The following is a 22,912-nucleotide window of genomic DNA, read 5'->3' as shown; positions in this document are numbered from 1 at the left end:
TCATGTCGCGAGATGATGATTGAATCAGCATCGATAAATATGGACCTATGAGAAAGGATGAGGCGTGGCACTAAATAAAAGAGACATAACGTTTTGGCATTTCACTGGTAGTTGTGAACACGTGACGCAAATCCGAATTATTAAGAAGTGGTCTCCGCCCCCAACACTCATACCTGCATTATCGCCTGAAGACGCTGTAACCACGGCCGGGCGCAAGCGCAGAAGATTAGACGTGAACGATGCCAGGAGGATTCAATTGCCCCTGCGCAGGATCGTGACTGGGGAGAGTTGTAGCCGCCGCCCAGCAAAGTGAATATTGATGAGCTGGGCGGGGCTTCAGAACGGCAGTTGGGAGCGGCTGGCTGGGCGCATTTTGAGATGAAACGCCGCCCCTTGGGCAGATTGGTGACGAGACAGGCAGGTTATAAAACTTTATTTTTCGGTATTTATAAGGTGGACAGGGGGGATACTTAGATGCTTTTAATAGACTCTATAAGACCTGTAATGTCAGATATATAACTAAATATGCTGATTTTGCCTGTAAGTGTCCCTTTAATGAGGTGAAAGACCAAGTAGTAATGAGCTACAGTAATCAAGACGAGAATGAATCAGAGCAATAGTTAGTGTTTTGCCTATTTCTGAAGTGCAAAAGGGCGGATTCTGATTCTGGAGATGTTTTTGAGAAGCAGGTAGTATCAGGAAGGCAAGTGATTGAATAAAGGGAGTGAAGGAAAGATGATGTGTGTCTGTGTATGATGGACAAGGCTCTGTACTATGAAACAAGGCTGAGATGGGGTAAGGCCTCTTCCACATCTGCAGCACAGCTTACTGCATGCCTGATGGCCCCATTGACTATAACGGGGTTCGGCTGCTACCCGGCAAATATACCAGGATTCAGACTGACAAAAAACGTTGTGTGCTGGGTAGCGGCTGGATCTCCTCCAGATCCCATTATAGTCAACAGTGCCAGTGGGTACATGGTAACATCCGGCTATGCTGGATCCAGAGAGCTGCGGCAGGCTGTTTTCTGCCAGGACAGCCTGCCGGAGAGCTTTAACTCTAGTGTGAACCTAGCCTGACTGGTCCATTTACCTCCTTCTGCGGTGTAAGTTGGAAATGTTGATATCTATGGTCGATTGAACAAATTTTTCACTGAATAAGCGCTGTTCCCCTGGTAATGTTTTTCTGCATGTTTCTGTATATCAGGACAATTGAAAGGTCCCCTTTAATGGACTGGACTGATTATTTCCATCCATTGAAGCTATCCGTTCCTCTATATTTGGCTGCATACAGTTATCCTTCCCTATGTGACATGGGCCAAGAGAAATAACTTACGTGATCTCCTTGCACAAAGTTATTGTTTTCAGTATGCATTTGTTTTATTTCAGACTCTCCCTGAGAGAATCCATGATGGACAGGTCAACAGTAAAAGGCATGTGAAGCGTGATAATCCTGTTCTTTGCCTATCCTCACATGCGTTTCTTATGGAGCGGTAACTGGGAAATGCCAGGCTTGTGTAACAACATTGTATGAGTTATTACTTGCAAAATTCTTCAAAAATTATGTCATAGCAAAAGTTAATTTAAACTGTAATTAACAGCAGTGCGCTCCAGGTTATTATATGCCCAAATATAGAGCTACAGTCATAGGTAAAATTTTTGGCTACATTAGCTGATACATACGTCATGCCTGTTAGCTTTATGCTAAAGACACCTTCCAGTCTTTATTCAGTATTATTACTTTATTATTCTAGGGTAGTACCACACAATACACACCCTCTTTACAGTAGAGCTCCTGTGGCAGCTCCGGGCATCCCTGACAAACAGCTGAATATTCCAGGAAGCCACAGCCAGCCAGCCATCTAGTATTACATACCAGCCATTTAGATGGCTATGGACACAGAGGCTGTGCCAACATTAAAATTATTTTAACATAATTCAGCATGAAAACTAGATACTTTTATAATTTACTTTTTGTTACAAAAATGTATATTTTGTGAGATATTCTCATGGTGCCCCCTGGTGTTTAATATGCATAGTAATGTGCACGTCCATCTACATAGCTGGATGACAATGGTCGCACATGCTCAGTAACATCATTCTTATCACATCTGATTAGGCAGGTACCTGACGTGTGGCGCAGAGTGGAAGGAAGATTAGTACCCTTCCATTAGTGAGAGGGAGGAGTGGTGACCCTTAACTCACCTAACACTGGCACCTGGCTGCCCTGACGTCCCTAGACAGGCTGCTAACCCGGACGCCGATCACGTGCCTCGTCCCTGGCTTGCCCTGAAATAAGCCCTAGGTAGTGGGTAGGGGGGTGGGAGCACTAGTCCTCACCAATGACACCTATGGTAACAACAGGGAAAGGACAAACAACACAAACACTGCAAACAATCCACGAAGGGAGACAAACAGCTCCATAGCAACTCCAACTCCACCTGAGGTCAGAATAGAAGATCTGGAAAGAAGGTCTATATCTGGAAACAAGGGCAGTAGAAAGGAAAAATATATGGTAGCTGGGAGTGGCTGACAGAGAACAGCTGAAAGGAAAAGCCTACAGATTCCTATATGGGACAAAAAGGATCTCAAACCTAAGCAGGAAAACTTGGACTGGAATTCATTCCCACCGCTAGGTCATGGAGTGATCTCTTGAGAAACCGAGCGAGTTGCCACCCGCCGCGAGCTTCTGACCCCAGGCCCAACAGGGTCAGCAATAGGTGGTGACACCCTTGTGTCAGTACCCCCTTTTCTATGAGGGGCCACTGGACACTAAGGGCCAGGTCTCGCAAGATGAGAAATGTGCAAGGAACAAATTAACCTTCTGGTGTTTACTTCCGAGGCTGGCACCCACATTCTTCTTCCGGACCGTAACCCCTCCAATGCACCAGATATTGAAGGGAGCGACGGACGAAATGATAATCTACGATTCTTGCCACCTGAAACTCCAAATTGCCATCAACAATAATTGCAGGGGCGGTAACGGTGATGGTTATGGAGGTGCGTCAAACTTTTTGAGCAATGATTTACAGTATGAAATACATTATGAATTTTCAAAGTTTGAGGCAGCTCCATGCGAAATGCCACGGGGTTAATGACGGTGACTATTTTATAAGGACTGATAAACCTAGGAACCAATTTCCAAGAGTGAACCTTTAACTTCATATTTCCTTCTACAACCACACATTCACCCCTAAGTCCGGACCTGGCGAACGTTTTTATCAGCCATACGTTTATATCTGCCTCCCATATTTTTCTAATTGCTTTGAACCTTTTGCCATACAGAAGAGAGTGATGACGTGAACCGTTCTTCTTCAGGGGACCCAGAAGGCTCCCACTTACTAAAAGAGCAAAATTGAGGATGAAAACCATATGCACCAAAAAATGGTGACTTACCAGTTGATTCTTGACCGTGATTGTTTATAGCAAACTCTGCTAAAGGTAAATAAAATTATCATTCATTCTGATTTTCAGACACAAAACACCTAAGGTAAGTCTCTAGCTTTTGGTTGGTGTGTTTGGTCTGGCCATTCGACTGCGGATGGAAGGCTGAGGAAAAAGACAAATGTACCCCCAAGACGAGAACAAAAAGCTCTCCAGAATTTAGAAAAACTGTGTTCCACAATCCGAAACAACATCGGAAGGGACCCCGTGAAGCTTCACAATTTCACTGATAAAAACCTGAGCCAGGGTTTTAGCATATGGCAAAATGGGTAAGGCAATGAAATGCACAATTTTACTGAACCTGTCTACTACTACCAGGATAACAGTTTTACCCTCAGATACAGGTAGGTCAGTAATAAAATCCATCGACAGGTGTGTACTCGGTCTGTTGGGAATGACCAGTGGCAACAGAGACCCCGCCGGACGAGTGTGAGTGACTTTAGCATGTGCACAGGTCGTGTAGGAAGACACAAAATCAATTACATCCTGGTGCAACCTCAGCCACCAAAACGACGAGACAATAGCTCCGAGGTTGCCCTACTACCAGGGTGCCCAGCGAATGCAGAGTTATGGTGTTCTTTTAATATTTTAAGGTGCAAATTCAAAGATACAAACAACTTTCCTGTGAAACAGGAGATGGGGCATCCCCCTGAGCCTCCAACACCATCTCCTCCAGGTCTGAGTGTAATGCAGAGACAACCGGATCATCAACATCACCCCCTCCAGGAAAACATCGGGATAACGCATCAGCTTTGGTATTTTTTCCCCCGGACGATAGGTGATAGCAAAATTAAACCTGGTAAAAAACAAAGACCACCTAGCTTGTCTAGGGGTAAAACGTTTAGAAGACTCAAGGTATAACAGGTTTTTATGATCTGTAATCACCGTGACGGAATGAGCTGCCCCCTCCAAAAAGTGACGCTATTCCTCAAACGCTAATTTAATAGCTAAAAGTTCCTGGTTGCCTATATCATAATTCTTCTCAACTGCAGACAATCTTTTAGAAAAGAAAGCACAAGGATGCCATTTACTTGGACACAGACCCTGGGAGAGTACAGCCCCCACCCCGGATGCATCAACCTCTGCAATAAAAGGCTGGATCAGTATGGGTGCAGAAGTGAAACTCTCCTTCAGAGAGGAAAAAGACAGTTTAGCAGAGTCAGACCATTTAAAAAAAATCTATCCCCTTCTTTGTCATGTCCATAAGGGGTTTGACAATCGCAGAATAGTTCCGAATGAATTTTCTATAGAAATTTGCAAAACCCAAAAAATGCTGCAGAGCTTTTAGGTTTTCAGGAAGATCCCATTCTAGGATCACGCAGACCTTTTCTGGATCCATATGGAACCCCTGAAGCAGATACACCAGGAATTGTACCTTCTGTACGGCGAATACACATTTCTCCAATTTAGCATATAACTTATTCGTCTATAAAATCTGCAACATCTGCCTGACATGTACCTTGTGTGTCTCCAGATCAGGTGAATAGATCAAAATATAATCAATATATATCACAACAAATCTGTCGACAAGATGACAAAAGATATCGTTGACAAAGTGTTGAAATACCACAAGCGCATTAGTCAGGCTAAATGGCATGACCAGGTTTTCATAATGCCCCTCAGGAGCGTTAAACGCTGTCTTACACTCATCCTCCTCTTGTGAATCAGATTGTAGGCTCACCTTAAATCCATTTTGGAAAACCATTTCGCACCAGCAATCTGAATAAAAAGGTTGGGAATGAAAGGAAGAGGATAGGGGGTCTCGGATAGTTATCCGATTTAGTTCACGAAAATCTAGGCAAGGACGCAGGCCCCCATCTTTCTTTTCACAAAGAAGAAACCTGCAGCCACGTGTGAAGAGGAGGGTCTGATATGTCTTTTAGCCAGACTCTTGGAAATATAGTCCTTCATGGCTTGTCTTTCGGGGCCAGAAAGATTATATAATCTGGTCTTAGGTAACTTTGATCTAGGGAGGCAATCATATAGACGATGTGGTGGTAACTCTTGACACCCCTTCTCAGAGAAAACATCTTCAAAGTCGGACACAAATGCTGGTAAGGTTGTAATGGAGGTGGCTGAGCAACTTCTACTTAAGCAATTGTCCATACAATGCTCACTGCACTCCAGTATATCCCTGGCCTGCCAATCAGCAACAGTATTGTGCGCTACCACCCAGGGAAGACCTAATACCATGGGAGTAGGAAGACCTTCAAGGACATAGCAAGAAATAAACTCATTAAGGAGGTCCCCCACCCAAAGAGGTATATTACGTACAATGTGTGTTAGGTTCCCCTGAGTAAGCGGAGCAGAGTCGATAGCGATAGCTCTAGGTAAAAGGACTAAAAGAAAACCCCAGAGTCTGAGCGAATCAGGCATCCACCAAATTGACCCCGTCCCACTGTCTAAGAAAACTGAAATCATCTCAGTTTTATTACCCAAAACTACCATAGCTGGCAAAACAAACTGAGACGTTTGTATGGAGGAGATGTATAGACCTAGGTTGTTATCCTCCACACAACTTGGGGTCAGTAGTTTTCCAACGTTTGTTTCTTTTTAGGGACAGATTGACAATCTCCAATGAAATGAACCCTCCGACCACAGAAAAAACAAACCACAGACTTACGACGAGCCCCAGGAGTACCAACCTGACAAGTGGCTCCCCCTAGTTGCATAGGTTCATCTGAGTCAGAACAGACTCCTGCCCGAGAAAAGTCTCTGGAAGATAACTCCTCGGCCTATACCTAAGGCGTCTATTAATTCTTATAGATAGCAACATAGCGGCCTCAAGGGGTATAGGAGCATCTTTGACTTTCTCTGACAATCCTTGGCAAAACTGGCTCCTGAGAGCTGGGTCATTCCACCGAGTATCCGTGGCCCACCTTTGAAAATCAGAACAATAAACCTTCACTGACCGATCTCCCTGCTGAAGCTGCCGTAATCTAGACTAGCCAAGGATTGAGGATCCCCTTGGAGAAGGGAGATAACAATCCCCACCTGCAGTTCCTCATTACCAGAGGAATTTGGGCGCAGCCTGGAATATAATTTACAGGCTTCTCGGAACACCACAAATTTGTCTCTCCCTCCAGAAGGAAAGTCAGGGAGAGCAACTTTAGGTTCCAGATTTACTTGGTTACCCATAGCAACCACTGGGCTCGAGGTCTGCTGCAGCTGCTGCTGCTGAAGGACCTACACCCTCAATTCTGTCACTTCAAGACACAGACCTTGCAACTGCTTTGCCAAAGCAGCAATAGGATCCATAGTGGATCTTAAAAAAAATATAAAAAAATAAAGGCCAGATATAATATCATGTATGATTAGGGTACTTTCACACTAGCATTTTTCTTTTCCGGCATTAAGTTCCGTCCTTGGGGCTCTATACCGGAAAATAACTGATCAGTTTTATCCTAATGCATTCTGAACGGAGAGCAATCCGTTCAGGATGCATCAGGATGTCTTCAGTTCAGTCTTTTTTACTTTTCAGGACGGAGATAATACCGCAGCATCCTGTGGTTTTATCTCCGGCCAAAAAAACTGAACACTTGCCTGAAGGCATTTTTTTTCTATAGGAATGCATTCAAATTGCCGCATTGATGGACCCGGTATTCCGGTCTGCGCATGCGCAGACCTTTAAAAATGTAAAAATAAATAAATACTGGATCTGTTTTGCCTGGTGACACCGGAAAAACAAATCCGGTATTGCAATGCATTTTTCTGACGGATCAGGCATTTTTCAGACTGATCAGGATCCTGATAAGTCTGAAAAATGTCTCAGTCAGTCAGAAAAAATTACATGCATTTGCATACAGTTTGCCTGATCAGTTCAGGCAACGGAACTGCCTGCCGGAATCAAACAGCACAAGTGTGAAAGTACCCTAAGGTTACTTTCACACTAGCGGCAGGACGGATCCGTCCTGCCGCTATTTCGCCGTGCCGCCAGGCTGCCGCTCCATCCTCATTGACTATAATGGGGACTGGGGTGGAGCTCCGATGCAGCACGGCAGTTCGCGGTGAGAGGCCGTCAGATTAAAAAGTCGGACATGCAGTACTTTTAGTCCGGCGTAAATAGCGGCAGGATGGATCCGACAGGGTGAACAGCCTGTCGGATCCGTCCTGCCGCTAGTGTGAAAGTAGCCTTAGGCAGGTAACAGACATGCGGCACAGAGGGAAGGGGAGTACCCTACCACTAGGAAAAGGGAGGAGTGGTGACCCCTAGCTCACCTAGCACTGGCTGCCCTGACGTCCCTAGACGGGCTGCTAACCCATATGCCCATCACGTGCCTCGTCCCTGGCTTGCCCTGAAATAAGCCCTAGGTAGTGAGTATGGCGGTGGGAGCACTAGTCCTCACCACTGACACCTAGGGTAACAACAGGGAAAGGACAAACACCACAAACAATCTCAGAAGGGAGACAGCAAACAGGAGAGAACCGGAGATCTGACAGCACCAGTTCCAACAGCTCCACAGCAACTCCAACTCCACCTAAGATCAGATTAGAAGATCTGGAAAGAAGGTCTATATCTGGAAACAAGGGAAGTAGAAAGGAAAAATATATGGTAGCTGGGAGTGGCAGACAGAGAACAGCTGAAAGGAAAAGCTACAGATTCCTAAATGGGACAAAAAGGATCTCAAACCTAAGCAGGAAAACCTAGACCGGAATCCATTCCCACCACTAGGTCATGGAGCAATCTCTTGAGAAACGGAGCGAGTAGACACCCACCGCGACCTTCTGACCCCAGGCCCAACAGGGTCAGCAACAGGTCTTGACACCCTCGTGACCATTCTACTGCCACCAGCTGTATCTACTGAGACAGTTATAGAGAGAGCTACAACACACCCCTTGAGAAAGGACATGCCCGCTGAACTGCAGCTAAAAGATCACTCCTCTTGAGCTGCCAGCCTGAAGAAAATCTAGCATAGTCATTGGATCAATGAATGAGGAGATCTCCGGATCCATAAAAGGTACGGGGCTGATTGTTAGGAATATTCACATATAAAATGGTGTATTGGTTTTCATTTTTTACATCAATCATGGCATATCCAATTTAAGAGACTCTTTATACCTGGTTTCTAATGGAAAAAAGTAGACAAATGTATGCATACGTTTCTGTATTTAAAATGTATATGTTTAATGTATTGGCAAACAGTCATGAGAAAAACTAATTACACCCTATTTGTATTATGTGGTTTTATGTATCAGGTGTAACATGGTGGCTGGTAAAGTACTGGATGGGGTGCAGATCTCACGCAGAATGCTCAGATCAGTGAGGAAAGTTTGGTCACTTTTCTTTAAAGTGATTTATGGGCCTGGATTTTTATGAAATGCGATGTAGGTGTTGGTAGCGGTACGGGCCATTCCCTTCTCCACTCCAGTACAAGACTTTCCCAGGGCTGAAATGCTCATTCAGTGTCAGAGCCTGAAAGCTGAATGTCCTGTTTGCTGAAAGCCTGATCTCCCATGTGTTACTGAGTGTTTTAGATTAAGAAATCTATGTTTAGTTATCGCCATGCAATTCATACCTGTGAATGTACAGCTTGGATGCCACTATTTTGCTTTATTGTGGAGAAAAAATAAATAAAAATTTTGGACTTTCAACTGCAGAAGCTAGTGATGTGTCATTCCCAACCCTACCACAAGTACGAACTCGCGACACAGGCAGGGGTGCACCTAGCCTTTCTGCTGCCTGTGGCGAAAACTGCAATGGTGCCCCAACCCCTCTAAAGTGTCTCTTGTCCCAATGAGTCAGCCTCCAACTACACAATGCCAGGAGGCAGCAGCTTGTTGGATCTCCTGCAGCTAAGACCACATCCCTGTAAAGGGGTTAAAGGGTGAAAACAAGGGGACTGCCAAGATAATGCCCTTACCCTGGGTTCACACCTGAGCGTTTCCCAAACGCGCGTCAAACGCGCGTTTCTGACGCGCGTTTTTGTAATAGTGAACGCGCGTTTGACGCGCGTTTGTGTCATTGACTGCAGTGTCCTATGGCCACAAACGCGCGTCAAAACGCCCCAAAGAAGCTCAAGTACTTGTTTGAGCGTCGGGCGTTTTACAGCGCGTTCGTACGCGCTGTAACCCTGGGTTCACACCTGAGCGTTTCCCAAACGCGCGTTAAACGCGCGTTTTTAACGCGCGTTTCTGACGCGCGTTTTTGTAATAGTAAACGCGCGTTTGACGCGCGTTTGTGTGATTGACTGCAGTGTCCTATGGCCACAAACGCGCGTCAAAACGCCCCAAAGAAGCTCAAGTACTTGTTTGAGCGTCGGGCGTTTTACAGCGCGTTCGTACGCGCTGTAAAACGCCCAGGTGTGAACCATTCCCATAGGGAAGCATTGGTTTTCATGTCTTGAGCGTTTTACAGCGCGTTTGAACGCGCTGTAAAACGCTCAGGTGTGAACCCAGGGTAAAACGCCCAGGTGTGAACCATTCCCATAGGGAAGCATTGGATTTCATGTCTTGAGCGTTTTACAGCGCGTTTGAACGCGCTGTAAAACGCTCAGGTGTGAACCCAGGGTTAGGGATAGCCGAAAGCCAAAGAGGTTAGTGGTTACAGTGGTTCCACACCCACCCTGCCTAGTAATGGAAGGTGTGTTAAATGGAACAGCAGTCTTTCTAAAATATACCGTTCCCCTTAAAGAGGCTCTGTCACCTGGCATACCCTACTTTGCATATAGCCAAGTAGGGCTGATAACGCTGACAAAAAGCATACCTTGCTTCTTCTTCTATTAGGTCCGATTTGGCAGGAAAATCAACGTAAAAAAATATGCTAATGAGCAAAAGGAGCAATCTGAGGCGGGCTTATGCCTTCTGAGCACTGCTTCTGCGACACCCATGTAATTACACTGCCTCCCTTATTCTAATAATCACGCCCCCAATTCCTTTGTCCCACCGGTCTAGCGCTGAGATCCTGCGCACTTGCATCTATGACGTGCGCACTAGAGGAATACACTAGCCAAGAGGAACGGGAAAAGTCCAGTGCGCACGTGCCGTCATAGATGCGAAGATCTCAGCGCTAGACCAGTGGAAGGTATTGTGGGTGTGATTAGCAGAAGCATAAGCCTGCCTCCGAGTGCTCCTTTTGCTCATTAGTATATATTTTTTAATGTTGATTTTCCTGCCAGACCCGACCTAATAGAAGAAAAAGAAAGGTATGCTTTTTGTCAGAAGAGATGAGCAAATTTCTCAAAAATTCGATTCGACCAGTTCGCCAAATTTTCCAATGAATCTCGATAAAAAACGACTATTTCCGGGCTGCATAGAGCCTTTATATGTGTGTAGAACACTGTGCCTTGCAGTACCACGCATAGGGAGTGTGCTGGGGTACTGAAATAATACTGTCAGTCAGTATGACATGCAGATGGCAGGGGTCGCTATAAGAATCACTGAACACTTCACTTATTTGGGCAGTCACGGGGCCAAAACTGACCAAATAACTATTAGTTATTAACTCAGCCTTACAGGTAGATGTTAGCGCCAAGAAGAAGTGCACTTCTTTTACACCCTCGTCAGCTGATTCCACATAGATGTCTACAGAACCTGTTCTATTAAACACTTATACAATTAGAGCCCCCCCGACAGAGTGGAGAGGGTGTCAGCAGTAAGTTTGTGTTGAAGTCACTGATTATTTTGCCCTTCCTCTGATCCATCAGAACAATAACCCACAAAAAACGGATCCTGTCTGGGCAGCATACGCCTTCACTCCGTCAGCATTTGCTCACTAATCCATGAGTATTGGTAATGCCAAAAAAAGGAGTGGATCTAAAACAGAGATGACACGTGAAGGTAATATTTGCATGTCTTCTCTGTTTTGTACCCACTCCTGCTTTTGGCTACCAAATCATAAACCAATTCTGATGCGACCATACAGGCCTTACAGCTGCTACATAGACAGGATCCATTGTGCGTCTCATTTTTCCTTCCTTCTGACAGATCAGAAGAAAGGTCAAATAAATGATGATTTCAAGAGGGCCAAACAAGGACAATAGCGACCCCGTCATATAGTGGGGAGGGTGGTAACAACATTAGAAGTCCACAGAGTGGCCCTATGACATATTGGTGAGGTGGAAGCAGCATGAGGAGACCACCAAGTGGCACAATGACAGGGTCTGGAGGTGGCGGCAGCATCAGGAGGCCACAGAGTGGCACAATGACAAAGTGTGGAGGTGACAGCAGCAGATTAGGCCACAGAGTGACAAGGTGACATAGTGTGGGCATGGCAGCATCAGGAGGCCACAAAGTGGCAAGGTGACATAGTGTGGAGATGGCAGCAGCATGATACCACAGAGTGGCACGGTGACATAGTGTGGAGATGGATGATCTAATCTGATGCATCAGGCATTGGTGGGTGGAAATCCTGGCTGATCCACGCCTGATTCATCTTGACAAAAGTAAGTCTCTACACATTTGGGGTGGACAGGCGAGTTCTTCTTTGGGTAACTAGCCCCAGCCGCACTAAACACCCGCTCTGATGCAACACTACTGGCTGGCCAGGACAGCTTTTCCAGGGCAAACTCAGCCAGTTGCAGCCACAAATCCAGTTTGGCTGCCCAGTAGTCCACCAGATCTTCTATGATGGCTGGCAGGGTGCTGTCAAAGTATGCCACCACCTGCTGGTTCAGGTCCTGCTCCAGATCTACCTGCTGCTGCTGGTGAGTAGTTTCTTCACTATGCTGGTGAAGAAAGCTGCTCGTCAGCAACTCTAGACTCAGGCTGCTGGTGCTGCTGTCACTTCCAACGAAGTCGAAAATCCAGTCAACCAATCAAGAACTGCTGGGTTGCTGGTCAAGACACGACCGCTAGCTGACATGCGGACCTGAGGCCTTGGGAAGAAACCCCTGCTGCCACACCCCCTTACTCTGCTGCAACCTCACCTCTGGCACTCCCCTGTGCAGGGCCTGGCACTTCTCTGTCTGACATACTTTTACTGAATTTAATAAATTCCAAAAGCAAATATATTTTTCTTTTTTTACTGAGATAGGCAACTAAAGGATTTGAAATTGGCAACAAAACTATTTCAGCGTAAATAACAGCAAAAGTGAACTGCGTATATATTTCTCGTATTGGACTAAAATAGGCCACTAAACGATTTCTAAGTAAATAACAGAAAAAGTGAACTGCGAATATTTTTCTCTAGAAATATGACAATCAACACTTTTAGCGCAAATAACACCAAATGTGAACTGCGTCAATTTTTCTCGAATTGTAGTGAAATATGGCAATAAACACTTCTAGCGCAAATAACAACAAAAGTGACCTGCGTAAATATTTCTCGTATTGTATTGAAATAGACCACTAAATGATATCAGCGCAGTTAACAGCAAAAGTGACCTGTGTATATATTTATCTTTTTCCACAGATAAAAGCCACTAAAGGCTTTCCAACATAGCACTTACACCCCAATAACTAATTGCTGGAATGACAGAGCTGTGTTATGAGACTATCTGGATCCCTAAGTAATGTTTCCCTGCACTTGTAAATCACTTTTTTTTCACAAGGAGGATTTTCCTATGACTCTCCTTGCACTATGTACTCACATGTGTAGCCGCCATTGTAGCCGGCTAGCTGCCATGTTAGAAAAAATTGTGATTTGTTACCACAAAACGCAAGGAAATTCGCATTCATTCAGAATCAAATTTTTCCTGAAATTCGGAACGAATTCGACTTCGTCAGCTTCGATTCACTCATCTCTAGTTATCAGCCCTACCTGGCTATATGCCAAGTAAGGTATGCTTGCACCAGGTGACACAGCCTCTTTAAGTTTTTATGTTTAAAGGGCTTCTACCACCAGATTTTGACCTATTTAGCTGCTGACACTAGCACATCGCTAGTGTCAGTCAGTACCTAACCGTGTTCTTTTATCAACTTTGTCTGCTGCCGTTAACCTTAAAAAGTACTTTTATTGATATGCAAATGAGCCTCTAGGTGCTATGTGGGCGTCTTTTCAGCACCTAGAGGCTCCTTCCACTAACCATTTCTGCCGCCCATCGCGTCCCTCCGGCCCGCCCCGCTCCTGTTGATTGGCGTGAAACTTCTAAGTATTTTGTACCAATTCCCGCGCCTGCGCCGTGCGCTTCTGTATTCGGCGCAGGCGCAGTTAGTGAATGCCGCGGTCCTGGTGCCGGCTTCCTCACTGTAACATAGTCGTCGCAGGCGCAGTGAGGAAGCCGGCACCAGGAGCGGGGCATTCACTCACTGCGCCGAATACAGAAGCGCACAGCGCAGGCGCGGGAATTGGTACAAAATACTTTTCACGTCAATCAGCGGGGCGGGCAGGAGGGACGCGATGGGCGGCAGAAATGGTTAGTGTAAGGAGCCTCTAGGTGCTGAAAAGACGCCCACATAACACCTAGAGGCTCATTTGCATATCAATAAAAGTACTTTTTAAGGTTAACGGCAGCAGACAAAGTTGATAAAAGAACACGGTTAGGTACTGACTGACACTAGCGATGTGCTAGTGTCAGCAGCTAAATAGGTCAAAATCTGGTGGTAGAAGCCCTTTAAGTGTGCTATTATCCCTTGAGGGTGATGATGAAGCTAGTATAGTAGCAAACTCGAAGCTAGGATAATTCTTCTTGCATACTTGGTCACTGAAATATCTGGCAAAATAAGAGACAGGGGGAATGGACTCTTTGGTACCTGGACTGCCCATTTTTCCTGCATGCTGTGTGGTAGTTTGGATTCCAAGGTAACTCAGTCATGGGAGAAGAGGGTCTGATGTAGCTAACTCAGACTGTTAGTTATCTTTGGGTAGGTTTGAAGTCTTTTAAATAGGGCGTTTTCTATGGCATTGGAACTGCCGTAGGTTTGTTCAACTGTCTCTAATGCTGCAGCAAGATCTTCCTCTGAATGACCCACATGAACTGCTCTTATTGACTTGATGCGCTCTGCAGATTCTAGGCCTAACCAGTTTACAGGCAAGTCAAGTTCTTCCTTGGCAATGAGGTTAGGATTGTGGATTTCGACTTTGAGAAACTGGTGTTTATCAGCTCCCTTCGTATGATGTCAAACATAGTCAAACATATGTGACCTTCCATTTCTTGTTGCCTGATTAACCTGTGGTGCCCAAGGGCCATGTATGTTCTCTGCCATATAAGGCTGAGCTGTATCAGGCCTACATGATGTAGAATTAGCGTTAGGCTGTAGTTTTGTCTCTGGAGGATCTGCTGACCTGATGCTGGAAGCTAACTCTTCACTGTAGGTGGTAATATCTGTTGCTGTGTTGTTACATCCATGTGGTAGATTGGAAGTTGCGCTGGCATGTGCGACTTAGAAGTTTCTGTTTTTAGCATTAGAGGAATGTGGCTAGCAGGAGGTACAGATGATGACTGCTTAACACATAATCAGTAGTGAGATCAGCTGGGTCTTCCACTTCTCCTGGGATGAAACACTCCAGATCAGTATCCGGGCATCATGCTTTTTCAAGGACTTTCATTTTAGCAGCATCTTACTTTTCTATTTGGAGAATTTATGACTGGGCTTTCATTGGTGCTTCCTCTACTTCCCTCTGTGCCATGTCTGCCCTTGCCTCTGCTTCTTCCTGCACCATTCGTGACTCTGCCTCTGCTTCCTTCTGCACCATTTTTGCTCTTACCCAATCTTCCTTCTTAGCAAAGAAACTAGCTTCTTCTGCATTGGCACAGAATTCTATCAGCATGTCACATAATGCTAACCTTCTGGAGCGCAACGATCTGGAAGACAAAGAAGTTGATTGATGTGATCTAACCTCTTGTAAGTGTGGGATGCTGAGTTCTGCCTTATTCTTGACATCTTGTACCAAGGCATCTTTTCTTTGGAATATAATCTTTCTCTCAGCTAGCTCTGTTGAGACATCATCGATATAAGTTACTCAGGAATGTGATGTACTTTGTGGACAGTCATTGCTAGCGATTAAAGGCAGCAGATAAACAGTCCAAAGCTACAGTTAACTCTGCTGTGTCGTTGTTAAAGCATGTAAGAGCTATGTAGTGTTTCCAATAAGTTTATCTAGATTGTTGTGAAACTTGTATATACACTGACCAAAAATATAAACGCAACACTTTCGGTTTTGCTCCCATTTTGCATGAGCTGTACTCAAAGATCTGAAACATTTTCTACATACACAAAAGACCCATTACTCTCAAATATTGTTCACAAATCTGTCTAAATCAATAAAAGGCCACTCTGAAATGTGCACAGTTTTGCCTTAGTGGGGGATGGATGGGTGGGAAGGGGGTCATAAAACCAGTTAGTATCTGGTGTGGCCACCATTTGCCTCACGCAGTGCAACACATCTCCGTCGCATAGAGTTGATCAGGTTGTTGATTGTGGTCTGTGGAATGTTGGTCCTCTCCTCTTCAATAGCTGTTTGAAGTTGCAGATTATTGGCAGGAACTGGAACACGCTGTCGTATACGCCGATCCAGAGCATCCCAAACATGCTCAATGGGTGACATGTCCGGTGAGTATGCTGGCCATGCAAGAACTGGGATGTTTTCAGCTTCCAGGAATTGTGTACAGATCCTTGCAATATGGGGCCGTGCATTATCATGCTGCAACATGAGGTGATGGTCGTGGATGAATGACACAACAATGGGCCTCAGGATTTCATCACAGTATGTGCATTCAAAATGCCATCAAGAAAATGCACTTGTGTTCGTTGTCCATAACATACACCTGCCCATACTATAACCCCACCGCCACCATGGGCCACTTGATCCACCACGTTGACGTCAGCAAACCACTCACCCACACGATGCCACACATGCTGTCTGCCATCTGTCCTGAACAGAGAAAACCTAGACTCATCCTGGAATAGAGTACCTCTCCAACGTGCCAGACACCATCGAATGAGCATTTTCCCACTCATGACGATGAACTGCAGTCAGGTCCAGACCCCAATGAGGATGACGAGCATGCAGATGAGCTTCCCTGAGACGGTTTCTGACAGTTTGTGCAGAAATTATTTGGTTATGCAAACCGATTGTTGCTGCAGGCGTCCAGGTGGCTGGTCTCAGATGATCATGGAGGTGAACATGCTGGATGTGGAGGTCCTGGGCTGGTGTGGTTACACGTAGTCTGCGGTTGTGAGGCCGGTTGGATGTACTGCCAAATTCTCTGAAACGCTTTTGGAGACGGCTTATGGTAGAGAAATGAACATTCATTGCACGGGCTCTGGTAGACATTCCTGCAGTCCGCATACCAATTGCACGCTCCCTCAAACGTTGCGACATCTGTCGCATTGTGCTGTGATCAAACTGCACATTTCAGAGTGGCCTTTTATTGTGGGAAATCTTAGGCACACCTGTGCAATATTCATGCTGTCTAATCAGCACCTTGATATGCCACACCTGTGAGGTGGGATGGATTATCTCGGCAAAGGAGACAAGCTCACTAACACAGATTTGTGAACAATATTTGAGAGTAATGGGTCTTTTGTGTATGTAGAAAATGTTTCAGATCTTTGAGTTTAGCTCATGTAAAATGGGAGCAAAACTGAAAGTGTTGCGTTTATTTTTTTGGTCAGTGTAGTTGCCTCAAAGTTCTCTCTAATCTTCTGTGTCAGTTTGATCACATGTTTACATCGTACACGTTTTGAGCGTACATTTTGCTCTGCACTAACCATGGGCTTTGCTTCCTGTACATCTGACAAACATGATGGATACCCTTTAGGTAATTTATTGAATGTACCTGAGAAATTATGATAGCGGTCAATGAAAAATCCTCTCTTCAGCTCTGTGATGCATACCTGACAAACAGGAAAAGACTGAAAGACACAGAATGTGAGACTTAGGAGAGGAGGAGTTATAAGACAAATGACATATGAATTACAGCACGGATAACTTATAATACCAAATATAACAATGGCTGCTAGAGGGCAGCAAAGTACTCTAAGCATAGTGGATAAATATAAAACAAATGCAATAGAAAATTTTAAACAGCAGCTATTAGCTGGGACTACCCTTTCTCTACTTCAAGCCTGATAATGGTAGGTCAGACAGGTTGGACTGTACCTGTCACATACTTAACAGGCCACGATCCAGCGGTGTCTGTCTCCCCGCTTAGAAGCCATCACTCTAGTTCTTGTGATGCCATCCTGACCAGTCAAGCATTGCCTGTTCGGCTAATCAGAGAGACTGTATACAGAGACAGTCAGACCTCTGGTTTGGCGTCCATTCAGAAGATTAGGCGGGGGATTTCTGGAGTCCTGACTCCTTTTACCTGCCGTGCTTAGTGCTCATCCTCCATACATGATTAATATCCTTCATATACCAATATCGGCCTGGATCCTGATAAACCACTTCACTGCAGATTTGGCCTCTACTGACTCTTCTGGTTTTGACCTTGGCTAGCTCACTACTATTCTGTTTTCATGTTTGGCCATCCGGTAAGGTCTGCCTCCTGTACAGTCGCACTGGTTTTCTGCTGTCTTATTCAGCAGATGTAATCTGGGTCCCAAGCTGCCAAGTCCATTCAGCCTTGTAGCAGGCACTTTTGAACACCCAGGGGTATCCTCGGATCTACTAACCAGAGTGGTATTAGATTTGATTTTGCTAACTATGGTTCCGAACAGTGTCCTCCATAGTTTACCTTACAGTACCTGTCCCAAGATAAGCTGCTGATGTACTTCACTCTACATAGAGCTAACATTCTAATGGTCCAGATCAACATAGGAAGTGACCATTTAAGTTTTCACAAAAGACCTTTTGAGCAGCATTTTCCTACATCGATCGTTGACTGTGGACCACACAAGCTGTACATGTGCTATATGGGTGGAATACAAGACCTGGATGAGTGCCTACTTTATTGTATGTATATTCCCTAGAGGTGGGTCATATTTACATACAGTAATAAGACACCATTTTCCTAATTGAATCGCATCATAAAATAATGGGATTCATTATAAAAGTAAATATAATTTACAGGATCTCTGCGGTGGGCTCTCCATGGACTTCTTGATTTTTATTACACATGAAGGTATTTATTTGTTTAGCGATGGTCTACTCTGAACCGAAAGAGTAAAACTTGGACATATCTGGTGTATGTAATGATTCATTCCATTTCTGTTTCTATACATTTTCCAAGAATTAAATCATCGACCTCCATAACTGTGCAGATCTTTCTGTTTCTGACGGTAGCAGACCCTGTAACAGGAAGCCCAAGCTGTGACTTCCTGACCACACTGATGCAGATGTCTCAGTCTGTGTCATGATAAAATAATAAGGTGTCCACAAACCAAATTGCTTCTATTTTCTATGCTTTGATATGGTCATTTAATAAAATTTTGTGCTCAGGAAGACAATTATCACAACCTTGTTCAGACAAATAATTGTCATCATTGCATTCAAAATGTTATCCTGAGTAAAGAGTCACTCCAGCCAAAAATTAAAGGGCATCTGTCAGCAGATTTGTACCTATGACACTGGCTGACCTGTTCCATGTGCGCTTGTAGCTTAAGGCATCTGTTTTGGTCCCATGTTCGTATGTGCCCGCATTGCTCGGAAAATTATGTTTTAATATATGCAAATGAGCCTCTGGAGCAACGGGGGGGGGGGGGGGGGGGGTTGTATTTACACCTAAAGGCTCATATCTCTCTGCAACTTCTGCGTCCTCTGAACTTTTGATTGACAGGGCCAGGCAGTGAAAACATGATCACCACTGGCCCTGTCTTTTAGTGCAAATGGCACAGCAGTTGCAGAGAGAGCAAAGGTGTAACTGCAACGCCCCTGTTGCTCCTAGAGGCTCATTTGCATATATTAAAACATAATTTTCGAGCAATGCGGGCACATATGAACATGGGACCAACACAGATGCCTTAAGCTGCCAAGTGCACATGTAACAGGTCAGCCAGTGTCATAGGGACAAATCTGCTGACGCATATCCTTTAAAAATGAAACCTTTGGCCAAAGTCATGGAGTCACAGAGCTATACATGCTTCCAAAGTTTCTTTCACCTCAATGATGCCATTATAGAGATCTCCTGCTGTCCCCAACTAGGCCGCAGCTGAAGCCTGTGCTGCCAAAACAGAGCAACGCTGTCCTCAGCCACCTCAGAGTCAGTACAATAAATATACCCAGACAGCATCACATGGGGGAGATTTATCAAAACTGGTGTAAAGGAAAACTGAAAAGTGGAATCTGACCTGTTGCTATAGGCAACAAAGCCAATTTTCCTTGAGACCATTTTGATAAATCTCCCCCATTATGTTACAATGATAACTACCCCCCGCAGGATACAATGATGACCTCCGCCTCCCCCTCTGCAGGATACTAACAGGACACCAGTGATGATGAGGTTTGGATAAAGTTAAGATGTAAAATTACTCTAAGTTTACGTCTCTCAGGCTCTATGATGCATCATTTCTAACTGCCGATTTTGACTCTGTGGAAGGGGCTTAGCTGTGTGTACCATCCACTGACATGTAAGTACTGAGAGGTAAGTGCTATACAGTTACTGGGATTAGAGTAATGTCCAAAATTTTAAAAAATCCTAACGCAAGAATTTCTATTTTTTTGGGCTTCCTAGTCACTAAAATGGCATAGTGAACTCCAAAGAAGAAATGTCAAAAAATAATAATAATAATACTTGCACTGCAAAAAACAAGCCTTGCATGGTAATGTCGTTAGAGAATAAAAAAGTTATAGCTATTGAAAAATTTAAGTGACGTTGCCAAATTTGCTATTAAACCCAAAAACAGACAGGTACAGTATATAGTAAGCTCCTCAGTGCCCCCTAGTGGTAGCCGCGTAATTAATACTAATAGTGGCAGAAGATCTACAGTAAATAAGTAATAGTGCTAATAATACTTCTGTAGTGCGTAGATGTCTATAGATGTTTCCAGCCTTACGTATGATGGTAGATCTCAAGATTATCCAAACAGTCCTGTGTTATTCGTAATTATGCAATCCTACTCAAACGCGAAGGAGACATTTTTTACAGATTTTGTTTTTTGTTGTTTTTTTTTTACCTTAATAACCTCGGCCTGTGCTGCTGTTGGCTTAAAACGCACTTGTAAGTTAAGATTAATATCAGAAACTTGGCATTAGTACCTCCGCTTCCATTCCCCTCTGGAGCAGGTATCACTCTGTACATCATCTGAGGCTGGAGCTGCTCCAGAATCGTCTTTGACAGATTAGCCAGAAGTCTTAAGTTTTACTTTTATTTTGACCACAACATAAATATGTTAAATGTTCCTTGTTGGCTCATCGTCTGCATTGTCTGGAACTTGTTATTTGCATTATTCCTTTGAAGGTTTTATATTCCCGTAGCCGGGTCTTCTGGGTTCTTATTGCAGTGCATCTAAATGCAGTTTACGATGATCAGGGCCGTCTTTAACAAGGGGCAAAAGGGGCAGCTGCCCCGGGCCCAGTTGCTCCTGGGGGGCCCAAGGCAGCTGCCTCTTGAGCCCTGCTAGCTACTGCCCCGGGTGTCAGGCTGTCAACTACACAGGGGGTGCTGCCATGCCATGCCTGCCCGCACTCCAGGCAGCGTACTATGAGAGCTGTGATTCTCTAGGACCTTAGATGACATCATCACCATGTGACCAGTAACCTAGCAATATTACTAGTCACATGGCTATGAGGTCATCACGGTCCTACCAGGAGTGTTGCTGTAGAAGTTTGCCTTAACTGTGGAGCTTTATTTGTGAAGATTACATCAGAAAAAGGTGACGGGGCTGTTATGCTAATATACCGTAAACTACTGTATAGTGGGGTGCTGTATAGTGTGGGGGCCTGTATACTGTGGGGGGCTGTATAGTGTGGGGGCTTTATAGTGTGGGGGTCTGTACTGCATAGTGTGGGGGGCTGTATACTGTATACTGTGGGTGCTGTATATTGTGGAGTGCTATACTGCTGTACTGTATACTGTGGGGGGCTGTATACTGTGGGTGCTGTATATTGTGGAGTGCTATACTGCTGTACTGTATACTGTGGGGGCTGTATAGTGTGGGGTGCTGTATCGTGTATAGTTTGGGGTGCTGTATACTGTGGGCTGCTATACTGCTCTACTATATACTGTGGGGTACTGTATAGTGTGGGGTGCTATACTGCATACTGTGTGGTGCTGTATACTATAGGGTGCTATACTGCATACTGTGGGTTTCTGTATACTATAGGGTGCTATACTGCATACTGTGGGGTGCTGTGGTGCACTGTAACACTAGGGTGAGCCGAGCCCCGGTCTCCTTCCTGCAGAGCGGTGCCCACTTCCAGCCTGAGCCCAGCTGCCCAGAGCACTGATCCTGAGCCGCTTTACAGTCATTCACTGTACTCTACCAGATGTGTGGATTTATTTTTGTGTGTGTGTTGTGGTGGTGGGCGTGATTGCCTGCTAAGGTGTGGGAAGGCGGAATCCAGGGGGCCCAAGAAATTTTTTGCCCAGGGTCCAATCAATATTAAAGACGGCCCTGACGATGATGGATGTGTGTGATTCAACTTATTTCAGTAGGCTCCTGACTTGTGACTGTTTGTGCCTAATCTATGCAGAAACTAGCGCACATCGGTATAAAAGTCAACCCCTTTTTTCACGTTTTCGTGGCCATATCAGTCAGTACAACATGAATAAAATATATTGTATATTTAAATTTACTGGAGAGATATGTTTTTCAAAAAGTTCATTTGGATTAATGAAGTAAAATTTCTCTGTTAACCCCTTAAGGACCGGGCTCATTTTCACCTTCAGGACCAGGCCATTTTTTGCAAATCTGACCAGTGCCACTTTATGTGGTGATAACTTTAAAATGCTTTGACTTATCCAGGCCATTCTGAGATAGTTTTTTTCGTCACATATTGTACTTCATGACACCGGTAAAATGAAGTAAAAAAAATAATCATTTTTATTTATAAAAAAATACCAAATTTTCCAAAAATTTAGAAAAATTAGCAAATTTCCAAGTTTCAATTTCTCTACTTCTATAATACATATTAATACCTACAAAAATTGTTATTACTTTACATTTGCCATATGTCTACTTCATGTTAGGATCATTTTGGGAATGACATTTTATTTTTGGGGATGTTACAAGGCTTAGAAGTTTAGAAGTAAATCTTGAAATTTCTCAGAAATTTTCAAAAACCAACTTTTTAAGGACCAGTTCAGATCTAAAGTCACTTTGTGAAGCTTACATAATAGAAAACACCAAAAAAATTACCCCATTCTAGAAACTACACCCCTCAAGGTATTCAAAACTGATTTTACAAACGTTGTTAACCCTTTAGGTGTTCCACAAGAATTAATGGAAAATAGAGATACAATTTCAAAATTTCACTTTTTGGGCAGATTTTCCATTTTAATGTTTTTTTTTCCAGTTACAAAGCAAGGGTTAACAGCCAAACAAAACTCAATATTTATGGCCTCGATTCTGTGGTCGTAAACTGCTGTACGGGCACACGGCAGGGCACAGAAGGAAAGGAATGCCATACGGTTTTTCGGAAGGCAGATTTTGCTGGACTGTTTTTTTGACACCATGTCCCATTTGAAGCCCCCCCTGATGCAGCCCTA

The sequence above is a fragment of the Bufo gargarizans genome, chromosome 1 (assembly GCF_014858855.1).
Source record: "Bufo gargarizans isolate SCDJY-AF-19 chromosome 1, ASM1485885v1, whole genome shotgun sequence".
NCBI lineage: Eukaryota > Metazoa > Chordata > Amphibia > Anura > Bufonidae > Bufo > Bufo gargarizans.
Note: the sequence above shows the minus strand (reverse complement) of the source record.